Below are 13,408 nucleotides of genomic sequence, written 5' to 3' on the forward strand. Positions count from 1 at the left end.
GAAGGAGATGGAGAAGGGCGTGAGACACAAGGTGACAAAGAAATTTGAAAAAAGAGAAAGAAAAAGAGTAAGAGAACGAGAAAGAGAAAGAAGGAGCTGATGGCAGGGAAATCGAACGTATTTGTCTTAGTAATATCAAAGTTTCTCTCTGATTTCAGTTCCTGGTATTTAGCTGAAGTCAAGGTTGATACAGAGGTGCTGGAGCTCTGACAGCCTTTGCTCTGGGGACAGTCCTACTCATTGCCAGCATGTCAGCAAAACTGTAAGGGGCTCTGGTGTCATGACCTGTGTCCATCTTCAGGCAGGCTCCTTGCAGCTCCTTATTCCTGTCCTTGTCCTTGTCCATATCCTTCTCCTTCTCGTTGTCCTTCTCCTTGTCCTTCCCGTTCTCCTTCTCCCTCATCTCGGACACATTCCCACTTCTCTCCTTCATATCGAGCCACTTCCCCTTTGATTTCATTTTCTTCTCCACTTTCACCTCCAGTGTTACATTCACAATTCTATTGTACTGTTGCTGTTCACTTCCAATTGCAGTTTACCCAGGAAGACCGATTCCCTCCCACTCCCAAATTTCCCCAGTCCCCGGGGTCTTCATGACTCCAGCAAAGGAGGCAAAGAGACAGGGATTGGATGCAGGAAAACTTTATTGTAGCAAGAAGGGCAGGAGAGGCAGGGAGAGGGAGGGTGGGCAGGCCGGAGGCAGGCTGGGTGTCACGGGCTCCAGGAGGCCAGGGCAGCTTGTGCAGAGCTCAAGGTGTCCATGCTGGGCTGAGGCGGCGTCAGGGCCTTGGGGGCTGTTGCTGGTGGCTCTAGCAGGGCCCGCAGGTGTCCCAGAGCTTCTTGCTGTAGCGGGGCAGGGCGCAAGGGCTGCAGGCGGGAGCAGCGTAGGCTCTGCCAAAGGTGCAGAGGCCCCCCGAGGCCTGGGTGGCGCCGGCGCCGTAGAGGCCGCCCAGCCCCAGGGAGCCGCCAAAGGCCGGTGCTCCGGAGGAGCCCACCACGGCCTGCTGGGGGAAGGAGCTGAGGATGGGGCCGGGGAAGGTGACCACCACGGGCGGGGGCTGGATGAAGGCAGAGGAGTCGGGGCACTGGCGGGCGCACAGCTCGTTGCAGCTCTCAGCGATGGGCTGGGGCACAGCCACGCTGGTCCTAGGCGGGCACAGCTCCGCGCTGGTCCTTGGTGGGCACAGGTCGTAGCAGGACATCTTGCAGTGGGATGTGAGGGTGCTCTGCAAGAGAGGGCAGCCATGGCAGGAGAGCAGCCCAGGGCAGCGCCACAGGGGCCACAGGGGCTGGAGCAGGGAGCCGCCAGCAGAAGCGCTGGCACACTTACCCTTGTTCCCGAGCAGGAGAAGGTGGCCAGGGCACTGCTTGGTGCAGTCTGGCCCCGGCAGGGCTTTTATAGCAGCCCCGGCATTGCTCAGCACCAGCCTGGACAATCTGCACAGGGGACACTCCCTGAGGCTGCTGCTGCTGCTGCTGCTGCTGCTGACAGCAGGGCTGTGCGGCCCCTGCCCCTCCCTGAGTCAGCATCCCCCAGGTGCCAGCCCAGCACATCCCGCTGTCCCAGCCATCTTGTCCTTCCTGCCACGTCAGATCCTTGATAGCAGCCATGGCACCCAGCAATGGGTTAGAGGAACACCTGTCAGGGGCTGGAGCATGAGGCGCAGGAGTGGCAGGAACCTTCACCATGGAGGGCATCTGTGCATCACAGCACAGCCCAGCAGAACCAGACCCCATCTGTGTCGAGTCAGTGCCCAGGGCCTTCCAGGAGACTGGGAACAAAGACTGCTCCTGTCAGGCCTGATCTTCATAGGCCAAAGAGTAGAGATGTCCATCTGGCCCAGGCTGATTCCAGCCCTGCCCCACCCATTTGGACCATTACAGGTGTTCCTGCAGCCCATTGCTGGGTGCCATCCCTGCTATCAAGGATCTGACGTGGCCGGAAGGACAAGATGGCTGGGGCAGCGGGATGTGCTGGGCTGGCACCTGGGGGATGCTGACTCAGGGAGGGGCAGGGGCCGCACAGCCCTGGTGTCAGCAGCAGCAGCAGCAGCAGCCTCAGGGAGTGTCCCCTGTGCAGATTGGCCAGGCTGGAGCTGAGCAATGCCGGGGCTGCTATAAAAGCCCTGCCTGGGCCAGACTGCCCCAAGCAGTGCCCTGGCCACCTTCTCCTGCTCGGGAACAAGGGTAAGTGTGCCAGCGCTTCTGCTGGCAGCTCACTGCTCCAGCCCCGGCCCCTGTGGCCCCTGTGGCGCTGCCCTGGGCTGCTCTCCTGCCATGGCTGCCCTCTCTTGCAGAGCACCCTCGCATCCCACTGCAAGATGTCCTGCTACGACCTGTGCCCACCCAGGAGCAGCACGGAGCTGTGCCCACCCAGGACCAGCGTGGCTGTGCCCCAGCCCATCGCTGAGAGCTGCAACGAGCTGTGCGCCCGCCAGTGCCCCGACTCCTCTGCCTTCATCCAGCCCCCGCCCGTGGTGGTCACCTTCCCCGGCCCCATCCTCAGCTCCTTCCCCCAGCAGGCCGTGGTGGGCTCCTCCGGAGCACCGGCCTTTGGCGGCTCCCTGGGGCTGGGCGGCCTCTACGGCGCCGGCGCCACCCAGGCCTCGGGGGGCCTCTGCACCTTTGGCAGAGCCTACGCTGCTCCCGCCTGCAGCCCTTGCGCCCTGCCCCGCTACAGCAAGAAGCTCTGGGACACCTGCGGGCCCTGCTAGAGCCACCAGCAACAGCCCCCAAGGCCCCGACGCCGCCTCAGCCCAGCATGGACACCTTGAGCTCTGCACAAGCTGCCCTGGCCTCCTGCAGCCCGTGACACCCGGCCTGCCTCCGGCCTGCCCACCCTCCCTCTCCCTGCCTTTCCTGCCCTTCTTGCTACAATAAAGTTTTCCTGCATCCAATCCCTGTTTCTTTCCCTCTTTTTTGGGACTCATGATGACTCATGGGAATGGGAAATTCTGGGAATGGGAGGGGAAATTATGTTCCTGGGCCAACGGAAAACGGAAGGTGACAGCAACCGTAAAGTAGAAGAGGGAATGTTTTATAGGCAGTAAAGTTGAAAAGGAAATGGCTTCAAAGTAGAAGTGGATGGATATGAAGGAGACTAGTGGGAATGTGTCATATAAGCTTAAGAAGAAGGAGAAGAAGAAGGAGAAGGAGAAGGAGAAGGAGAAGGACAAGGACAAGGACAAGGACAAGGACAAGGACAAGGACAAGGACAAGGACAAGGACAAGGACAAGGACAAGGATAAGGACAAGGCCAAGGACAAGGACAAGCAGCTCTGAGCACTCTGCCTCAAAACATAGAAATACGCTCTTGCAGGCCATGACACCAGGGGCCTTTCCAGACCTGCTGCCCTGCTGGCAAAGAGTAGGACTGTTCCCAGAGCTGGGAGTCATCCAGGGGAAGAGGCTGTCAGAGCTCCAGCGCCTCTGTATCAATGTTGGCTCTGCTAAATGACCATGGCCTGGAATCAGAAAGAAACTTGCCCATCCCTACACTCTATACATGAAACTTCCCCATCATCAGTTTCTTCTTTCTTTCTCTTTCTTTATCTTTTTATTTCTTTCTCTTTCTTTCTCTCTTTCTCTAGTTTTTGCTCTTGTTCTTTTTTAATATGTCTTTGTCACCTTCTGTCTCATTTTCTCCTTCTCCTTCTCCTTCTCCTTCTCCTTCTCCTTCTCCTTCTCGTCCTCCCTCTAGGCCAAACCCTTCCAACGGAACTTTATCTCCTGATTCGCTTTCCCGTTTGATATCATTTTCTTCTCTAGGTCACAATCCTCTGTCCTCTTCCAATTTGTCTTTTCCATCCCCATCCCCTTCCATTTTCCACAGCCCCAATTTATCCCCAACACCATTTCCCCTCCCAGTCTCGGAATTCCCCCTTCCCCCAGGGATATCCATGACTCCAGCAAAGGAGGCAAAGAGACAGGGATTGGATGCAGGAAAACTTTATTGTAGCAAGAAGGGCAGGAGAGGCAGGGAGAGGGAGGGTGGGCAGGCCGGAGGCAGGCCGGGTGTCACGGGCTGCAGGAGGCCAGGGCAGCTTGTGCAGAGCTCAAGGTGTCCATGCTGGGCTGAGGCGGCGTCGGGGCCTTGGGGGCTGTTGCTGGTGGCTCTAGCAGGGCCCGCAGGTGTTCCAGAGCTTCTTGCTGTAGCGGGGCAGGGCGCAAGGGCTGCAGGCGGGAGCAGCGTAGGCTCTGCCAAAGGTGCAGAGGCCCCCCGAGGCCTGGGTGGCGCCGGCGCCGTAGAGGCCGCCCAGCCCCAGGGAGCCGCCAAAGGCCGGTGCTCCAGAGGAGCCCACCACGGCCTGCTGGGGGAAGGAGCTGAGGATGGGGCCGGGGAAGGTGACCACCACGGGCGGGGGCTGGATGAAGGCAGAGGAGTCGGGGCACTGGCGGGCGCACAGCTCGTTGCAGCTCTCAGCGATGGGCTGGGGCACAGCCACGCTGGTCCTGGGTGGGCACAGCTCCGTGCTGCTCCTGGGTGGGCACAGGTCGTAGCAGGACATCTTGCAGTGGGATGCGAGGGTGCTCTGCAAGAGAGGGCAGCCATGGCAGGAGAGCAGCCCAGGGCAGCGCCCAAGGGGCCACAGGGGCTGGAGCAGGGAGCCGCCAGCAGAAGCGCTGGCACACTTACCCTTGTTCCCGAGCAGGAGAAGGTGGCCAGGGCACTGCTTGGTGCAGTCTGGCCCAGGCAGGGCTTTTATAGCAGCCCTGGCATTGCTCAGCACCAGCCTGGCCAATCTGCACAGGGGACACTCCCTGAGGCTGCTGCTGCTGCTGCTGCTGACAGCAGGGCTGTGCGGCCCCTGCCCCTCCCTGAGTCAGCATCCCCCAGGTGCCAGCCCAGCACATCCCGCTGCCCAACTGGTCTTGTCCTTCCTGCCACGTCAGATCCTTGATAGCTGGGATGGCACCCAGCAATGGGCTGCAGGAACACGTGTAATGGTCCAAAGGGGTGGGGCAGGGCTGGAATCAGCCTGGGCCAGATGGACATCTCTGCTCTTTGGCCTATGAAGATCAAGACAGGAGAAGTCTTTGTTCCCTGTCTCCTGGAAGCCTCTGGGCACTGACTCCATGAGGATGCGGTCTGGTTCTCCTGGGCTGTTCTGTGATGCACAGATGCCCTCCATGGTGAAGGTTCCTGCCACTCCTGCGCCTCATGCTCCAGCCCCTGACAGGTGTTCCTCTAACCCATTGCTGGGTGCCATCCCAGCTATCAAGGATCTGAGGTGTCAGGAAGGACAAGATGGCTGGGGCAGCGGGATGTGCTGGGCTGGCACCTGGGGGATGCTGACTCAGGGAGGGCCAGGGGCCGCACAGCCCTGCTGTCAGCAGCAGCAGCAGCAGCAGCAGCCTCAGGGAGTGTCCCCTGTGCAGATTGGCCAGGCTGGTGCTGAGCAATGCCGGGGCTGCTATAAAAGCCCTGCCTGGGCCAGACTGCACCAAGCAGTGCCCTGGCCACCTTCTCCTGCTCGGGAACAAGGGTAAGTGTGCCAGCGCTTCTGCTGGCGGCTCCCTGCTCCAGCCCCTGTGGCCCCTTGGGCGCTGCCCTGGGCTGCTCTCCTGCCATGGCTGCCCTCTCTTGCAGAGCACCCTCGCATCCCACTGCAAGATGTCCTGCTACGACCTGTGCCCACCCAGGACCAGCGCGGAGCTGTGCCCACCCAGGACCAGCGTGGCTGTGCCCCAGCCCATTGCTGAGAGCTGCAACGAGCTGTGTGCCCGCCAGTGCCCCGACTCCTCTGCCTTCATCCAGCCCCCGCCCGTGGTGGTCACCTTCCCCGGCCCCATCCTCAGCTCCTTCCCCCAGCAGGCCGTGGTGGGCTCCTCCGGAGCACCGGCCTTTGGCGGCTCCCTGGGGCTGGGCGGCCTCTACGGCGCCGGCGCCACCCAGGCCTCGGGGGGCCTCTGCACCTTTGGCAGAGCCTACGCTGCTCCCGCCTGCAGCCCTTGCGCCCTGCCCCGCTACAGCAAGAAGCTCTGGGACACCTGCGGGCCCTGCTAGAGCCACCAGCAACAGCCCCCAAGGCCCTGACACCGCCTCAGCCCCGCATGGACACCTTGAGCTCTGCACAAGCTGCCCTGGCCTCCTGCAGCCCGTGACACCCGGCCTGCCTCCGGCCTGCCCACCCTCCCTCTCCCTGCCTCTCCTGCCCTTCATGCTACAATAAAGTTTTCCTGCATCCAATCCCTGTCTCTTTGCCTCCTTGGCTGGAGTCATGAATACCCCTTGGGATGAGGGAATTCCAAGAGTGGGAGGGGAATTGGTGATGCTGGGACAGGCAAGGAAATGGAGTTTGGAAGAGGAAGACCTAGGTTATACAGAGGCGGGGTTGTTACACTGGTAGTTAAAGTGGAAAGGAAAATGAAATCACTGTGCAAGTGGACAGATACAAAGGATAGCTGTGGGGACTGGTGTAGTTAGGACACCAAGGAGGAGGAGGAGAAGGAGAAGGAGGAGGAGGAGGAGAAGGAGAAGGCGAAGGAGAGGGAGAAGGAGAAGGAGAAGGAGAAGGAGAAGGAGAAGGAGAAGGAGAAGGAGAAGGAGAAGGAGAAGGAGAAGGAGAAGGAGAAGGAGAAGGAGAAGGAGAAGGAGAAGGAGAAGGAGAAGGAGAAGGAGAAGGAGAAGGGCGTGAGACACAAGGTGACAAAGAAATTTCAAAAAAGAGAAAGAAAAAGAGTAAGAGAATGAGAAAGAGAAAGGAGGAGCTGATGGCAGGGAAATCGAACGTATTTGTCTTAGTAATATCAAAGTTTCTCTCTGATTTCAGTTCCTGGTAATTAGCTGAAGGCAAGTTTGATACAGAGGTGCTGGAGCTCTGACAGCCTTTGCTCTGGGGACAGTCCTACTCATTGCCAGCATGTCAGCAAAACTGTAAAGGCCTCTGATGTCATGGCCTGTGTCCATCTTCAGGCAGACTCCTTGCAGCTCCTTATTCCTGTCCTTGTCCTTGTCCATATCCTTCTCCTTCTCGTTGTCCTTCTCCTTGTCCTTCCCGTTCTCCTTCTCCCTCATCTCGGACACATTCCCACTTCTCTCCTTCATATCCAGCCACTTCCCCTTTGATTTCATTTTCTTCTCCACTTTCACCTCCAGTGTTACATTCACAATTCTATTGTACTGTTGCTGTTCACTTCCAATTGCAGTTTACCCAGGAAGACAGATTCCCTCCCACTCCCAAATTTCCCCAGTCCCCGGGGTCTTCATGATTCCAGCAAAGGAGGCAAAGAGACAGGGATTGGATGCAGGAAAACTTTATTGTAGCAAGAAGGGCAGGAGAGGCAGGGAGAGGGAGGGTGGGCAGGCCGGAGGCAGGCCAAGTGTCACGGGCTGCAGGAGGCCAGGGCAGCTTGTGCAGAGCTCAAGGTGTCCATGCTGGGCCGAGGCGGCATCAGGGCCTTGGGGGCTGTTGCTGGTGGCTCTAGCAGGGCCCGCAGGTGTCCCAGAGCTTCTTGCTGTAGCGGGGCAGGGCGCAAGGGCTGCAGGCGGAGGCAGGGTAGGCTCTGCCAAAGGTGCAGAGGCCCCCCGAGGCCTGGGTGGCGCCGGCGCCGTAGAGGCCGCCCAGCCCCAGGGAGCCGCCAAAGGCCGGTGCTCCGGAGGAGCCCACCACGGCCTGCTGGGGGAAGGAGCTGAGGATGGGGCCGGGGAAGGTGACCACCACGGGCGGGGGCTGGATGAAGGCAGAGGAGTCGGGGCACTGGCGGGCGCACAGCTCGTTGCAGCTCTCAGCGATGGGCTGGGGCACAGCCACGCTGGTCCTAGGCGGGCACAGCTCCGCGCTGGTCCTTGGTGGGCACAGGTCGTAGCAGGACATCTTGCAGTGGGATGCGAGAGTGCTCTGCAAGAGAGGGCAGCCATGGCAGGAGAGCAGCCCAGGGCAGCGCCCAAGGGGCCACAGGGGCTGGAGCAGGGAGCCGCCAGCAGAAGCGCTGGCACACTTACCCTTGTTCCCGAGCAGGAGAAGGTGGCCAGGGCACTGCTTGGTGCAGTCTGGCCCAGGCAGGGCTTTTATAGCAGCCCCGGCATTGCTCAGCTCCGGCCTGGCCAATCTGCACAGGGGACACTCCCTGAGGCTGCTGCTGCTGCTGCTGCTGCTGCTGACACCAGGGCTGTGCGGCCCCTGCCCCTCCCTGAGTCAGCATCCCCCAGGTGCCAGCCCAGCACATCCCGCTGCCCAACTGGTCTTGTCCTTCCTGCCACGTCAGATCCTTGATAGCTGGGATGGCACCCAGCAATGGGCTCCAGGAAGAATTTTGATGGTCCAAATGGGTGGGGCAGGGCTGGAATCAGCCTGGGCCAGATGGACATCTCTGCTCTTTGGCCTATGAAGATCAAGACAGGAGAAGTCTTTGTTCCCTGTCTCCTGGAAGCCTCTGGGCACTGACTCCATGAGGATGCGGTTTGGTTCTCCTGGGCTGTTCTGTGATGCACAGATGCCCTCCATGGTGAAGGTTCCTGCCACTCCTGCGCCTCATGCTCCAGCCCCTGACAGGTGTTCCTCTAACCCATTGCTGGGTGCCATGGCTGCTATCAAGGATCTGACGGGGCAGGAAGGACAAGATGGCTGGGGCAGCGGGATGTGCTGGGCTGGCACCTGGGGGATGCTGACTCAGGGAGGGGCAGGGGCCGCACAGCCCTGGTGTCAGCAGCAGCAGCAGCAGCAGCAGCAGCAGCAGCCTCAGGGAGTGTCCCCTGTGCAGATTGGCCAGGCTGGTGCTGAGCAATGCCGGGGCTGCTATAAAAGCCCTGCCTGGGCCAGACTGCACCAAGCAGTGCCCTGGCCACCTTCTCCTGCTCGGGAACAAGGGTAAGTGTGCCAGCGCTTCTGCTGGCGGCTCCCTGCTCCAGCCCCTGTGGCCCCTTGGGCGCTGCCCTGGGCTGCTCTCCTGCCATGGCTGCCCTCTCTTGCAGAGCACCCTCGCATCCCACTGCAAGATGTCCTGCTACGACCTGTGCCCACCCAGGAGCAGCACGGAGCTGTGCCCACCCAGGACCAGCGTGGCTGTGCCCCAGCCCATCGCTGAGAGCTGCAACGAGCTGTGCGCCCGCCAGTGCCCCGACTCCTCTGCCTTCATCCAGCCCCCGCCCGTGGTGGTCACCTTCCCCGGCCCCATCCTCAGCTCCTTCCCCCAGCAGGCCGTGGTGGGCTCCTCCGGAGCACCGGCCTTTGGCGGCTCCCTGGGGCTGGGCGGCCTCTACGGTGCCGGCGCCACCCAGGCCTCGGGGGGCCTCTGCACCTTTGGCAGAGCCTACGCTGCTCCCGCCTGCAGCCCTTGCGCCCTGCCCCGCTACAGCAAGAAGCTCTGGGACACCTGCGGGCCCTGCTAGAGCCACCAGCAACAGCCCCCAAGGCCCTGACACCGCCTCGGCCCAGCATGGACACCTTGAGCTCTGCACAAGCTGCCCTGGCCTCCTGCAGCCCGTGACACCCGGCCTGCCTCCGGCCTGCCCACCCTCCCTCTCCCTGCCTCTCCTGCCCTTCTTGCTACAATAAAGTTTTCCTGCATCCAATCCCTGTTTCTTTCCCTCTTTTTTGGGACTCATGATGACTCATGGGAATGGGGAATTCTGGGAGTGGGAGGGGAAATAATGTTCCTGGGCCAACTGAAAACGGAAGGTGACAGCAATCGTAAAGTAGAAGAGGGAATGTTTTATAGGCAGTAAAGTTGACAAGGAAATGGCTTCAAAGTAGAAGTGGATGGATATGAAGGAGACTAGTGGGAATGTGTCACATAAGCTTAAGAAGAAGGAGAAGAAGAAGGAGAAGGACAAGGACAAGGACAAGGACAAGGACAAGGACAAGGACAAGCAGCTCTGAGCACTCTGCCTCAAAACATAGAAATACGCTCTTGCAGGCCATGACACCAGGGGCCTTTCCAGACCTGCTGCCCTGCTGGCAAAGAGTAGGACTGTTCCCAGAGCTGGGAGTCATCCAGGGGAAGAGGCTGTCAGAGCTCCAGCGCCTCTGTATCAATGTTGGCTCTGCTAAATGACCATGGCCTGGAATCAGAAAGAAACTTGCCCATCCCTACACTCTATACATGAAACTTCCCCATCATCAGTTTCTTCTTTCTTTCTCTTTCTTTATCTTTTTATTTCTTTCTCTTTCTTTCTCTCTTTCTCTAGTTTTTGCTCTTGTTCTTTTTTAATATTTCTTTGTCACCTTCTGTCTCATTTTCTCCTTCTCCTTCTCCTTCTCCTTCTCCTTCTCGTCCTCCCTCTAGGCCAAACCCTTCCAACGGAACTTTATCTCCTGATTCGCTTTCCCGTTTGATATCATTTTCTTCTCTAGGTCACAATCCTCTGTCCTCTTCCAATTTGTCTTTTCCATCCCCATCCCCTTCCATTTTCCACAGCCCCAATTTATCCCCAACACCATTTCCCCTCCCAGTCTCGGAATTCCCCCTTCCCCCAGGGATATCCATGACTCCAGCAAAGGAGGCAAAGAGACAGGGATTGGATGCAGGAAAACTTTATTGAGCCCCAAGGGGCAGGAGAGGCAGGGAGAGGGAGGGTGGGCAGGCCGGAGGCAGGCCGGGTGTCACGGGCTGCAGGAGGCCAGGGCAGCTTGTGCAGAGCTCAAGGTGTCCATGCTGGGCTGAGGCGGTGTCGGGGCCTTGGGGGCTGTTGCTGGTGGCTCTAGCAGGGCCCGCAGGTGTCCCAGAGCTTCTTGCTGTAGCGGGGCAGGGCGCAAGGGCTGCAGGCGGGAGCAGCGTAGGCTCTGCCAAAGGTGCAGAGGCCCCCCGAGGCCTGGGTGGCGCCGGCGCCGTAGAGGCCGCCCAGCCCCAGGGAGCCGCCAAAGGCCGGTGCTCCGGAGGAGCCCACCACGGCCTGCTGGGGGAAGGAGCTGAGGATGGGGCCGGGGAAGGTGACCACCACGGGCGGGGGCTGGATGAAGGCAGAGGAGTCGGGGCACTGGCGGGCACACAGCTCGTTGCAGCTCTCAGCGATGGGCTGGGGCACAGCCACGCTGGTCCTGGGTGGGCACAGCTCCGCGCTGGTCCTGGGTGGGCACAGGTCGTAGCAGGACATCTTGCAGTGGGATGCGAGGGTGCTCTGCAAGAGAGGGCAGCCATGGCAGGAGAGCAGCCCAGGGCAGCGCCCAAGGGGCCACAGGGGCTGGAGCAGGGAGCCGCCAGCAGAAGCGCTGGCACACTTACCCTTGTTCCCGAGCAGGAGAAGGTGGCCAGGGCAATGCTTGCTCCAGTCTGGCCCAGGCAGGGCTTTTATAGCAGCCCCAGCATTGCTCAGCTCCAGCCTGGCCAATCTGCACAGGGGACACTCCCTGAGGCTGCTGCTGCTGCTGCTGCTGCTGCTGCTGACAGCAGGGCTGTGCAGCCCCTGCCCCTCCCTGAGTCAGCATCCCCCAGGTGCCAGCCCAGCACATCCCGCTGCCCCAGCCATCTTGTCCTTCCTGCCACGTCAGATCCTTGATAGCTGGGATGGCACCCAGCAATGGGCTCCAGGAAGAATTTTGATGGTCCAAATGGGTGGGGCAGGGCTGGAATCAGCCTGGGCCAGATGGACATCTCTGCTCTTTGGCCTATGAAGATCAAGACAGGAGCAGTCTTTGTTCCCTGTCTCCTGGAAGCCTCTGGGCACTGACTCCATGAGGATGCGGTCTGGTTCTGCTGGGCTGTTCTGTGATGCACAGATGCCCTCCATGGTGAAGGTTCCTGCCACTCCTGCGCCTCATGCTCCAGCCCCTGACAGGTGTTCCTCTAACCCATTGCTGGGTGCCATCCTAGCTATCAAGGATCTGACGTGGCAGGAAGGACAAGATGGCTGGGGCAGCGGGATGTGCTGGGCTGGCACCTGGGGGATGCTGACTCAGGGAGGGGCAGGGGCCACACAGCCCTGGTGTCAGCAGCAGCAGCAGCAGCAGCCTCAGGGAGTGTCCCCTGTGCAGATTGGCCAGGCTGGAGCTGAGCAATGCCGGGGCTGCTATAAAAGCCCTGCCTGGGCCAGACTGCACCAAGCAGTGCCCTGGCCACCTTCTCCTGCTCGGGAACAAGGGTAAGTGTGCCAGCGCTTCTGCTGGCAGCTCCCTGCTCCAGCCCCTGTGGCCCACTGGGCGGTGCCCGGGGCTGCTCTCCTGCCATGGCTGCCCTCTCTTGCAGAGCACTCTCGCATCCCACTGCAAGATGTCCTGCTACGACCTGTGCCCACCAAGGACCAGCGCGGAGCTGTGCCCACCCAGGACCAGCGTGGCTGTGCCCCAGCCCATCGCTGAGAGCTGCAACGAGCTGTGCGCCCGCCAGTGCCCCGACTCCTCTGCCTTCATCCAGCCCCCGCCCGTGGTGGTCACCTTCCCCGGCCCCATCCTCAGCTCCTTCCCCCAGCAGGCCGTGGTGGGCTCCTCTGGAGCACCGGCCTTTGGCGGCTCCCTGGGGCTGGGCGGCCTCTACGGCGCCGGCGCCACCCAGGCCTCGGGGGGCCTCTGCACCTTTGGCAGAGCCTACGCTGCTCCCGCCTGCAGCCCTTGCGCCCTGCCCCGCTACAGCAAGAAGCTCTGGGACACCTGCGGGCCCTGCTAGAGCCACCAGCAACAGCCCCCAAGGCCCTGACGCCGCCTCAGCCCAGCATGGACACCTTGAGCTCTGCACAAGCTGCCCTGGCCTCCTGCAGCCCGTGACACCCGGCCTGCCTCCGGCCTGCCCACCCTCCCTCTCCCTGCCTCTCCTGCCCTTCTTGCTACAATAAAGTTTTCCTGCATCCAATCCCTGTCTCTCTGTGTATTTTTCTGGAATTTTTTTCCGTCATGAGCTTGAGGATAGGTTTTGCTCCCTCTGTTTTTCACCAGGGCCTATCATACGGTTTTTACCTCTTTGAGAATTCAGGTGGTTTCTGCTTTGTTCATATCCCTTCATGTTCTACCCTTTGGTTTACTCAGGATTAATTCCAATATTTTTTCCTGGATTCACTCTGTCTGTCAGACAGGCTGGGGCATGTTTGCAGTGAAAGGGAAATTGGGTGTGCTCTTTCCCTTGGTTTTACAGCTTCTGCTTATGTTATGATGTCTCTTGCTATTTTATGCTTTCAGTGTATTCACTACAGAGCATGTAAAGGTCACAGGGACCTCTGGCACACTCATGGTCACAGCAGGAACTGATGTCTCCAGGCTTTGAGGGTACAAAATCCCAACGTGCCCTTTGTTTGCCCCTCCTTGGAAGTGCCATCTTGAGCTGTCATTCTGTTTTTGCGCCGTGATTGAATTATTTTAACCATGTAGGGGTCTGAGTGTCTGCTTGGAAAACCTGCGGTCGAGGCAGTGAGAAATCCTTGTGTGATCGTGACTGTGAGAAGTGTGGGGACTCAAGTAGAGGTCACTGGAACCGATGGTCACTGGAACCAGTGTTGGCTCACATGGTTCAACTGCATGTGACCTTCCGTGCCCTGAGCTGA

At 59.9% G+C, this 13,408-nt stretch overlaps 4 pseudogenes; 2 read left to right on the forward strand and 2 right to left on the reverse strand.

Moving 5' to 3' along the window:
* Positions 1-7,424: 7,424 nt before the first annotated feature.
* On the reverse strand, positions 7,425-8,447 carry LOC136568124 (claw keratin-like; annotated as a pseudogene).
* Positions 8,448-8,523: 76 nt separating this feature from the next.
* On the forward strand, positions 8,524-9,331 carry LOC136568125 (scale keratin-like; annotated as a pseudogene).
* Positions 9,332-10,642: 1,311 nt separating this feature from the next.
* LOC136568126 (claw keratin-like) lies at positions 10,643-11,668 on the reverse strand (annotated as a pseudogene).
* Positions 11,667-12,540, forward strand: LOC136568127 (feather keratin 3-like; annotated as a pseudogene).
* Positions 12,541-13,408: the final 868 nt, after the last annotated feature.

This window comes from Molothrus aeneus, chromosome 31, assembly GCF_037042795.1.
Source record: "Molothrus aeneus isolate 106 chromosome 31, BPBGC_Maene_1.0, whole genome shotgun sequence".
Lineage (NCBI taxonomy): Eukaryota > Metazoa > Chordata > Aves > Passeriformes > Icteridae > Molothrus > Molothrus aeneus.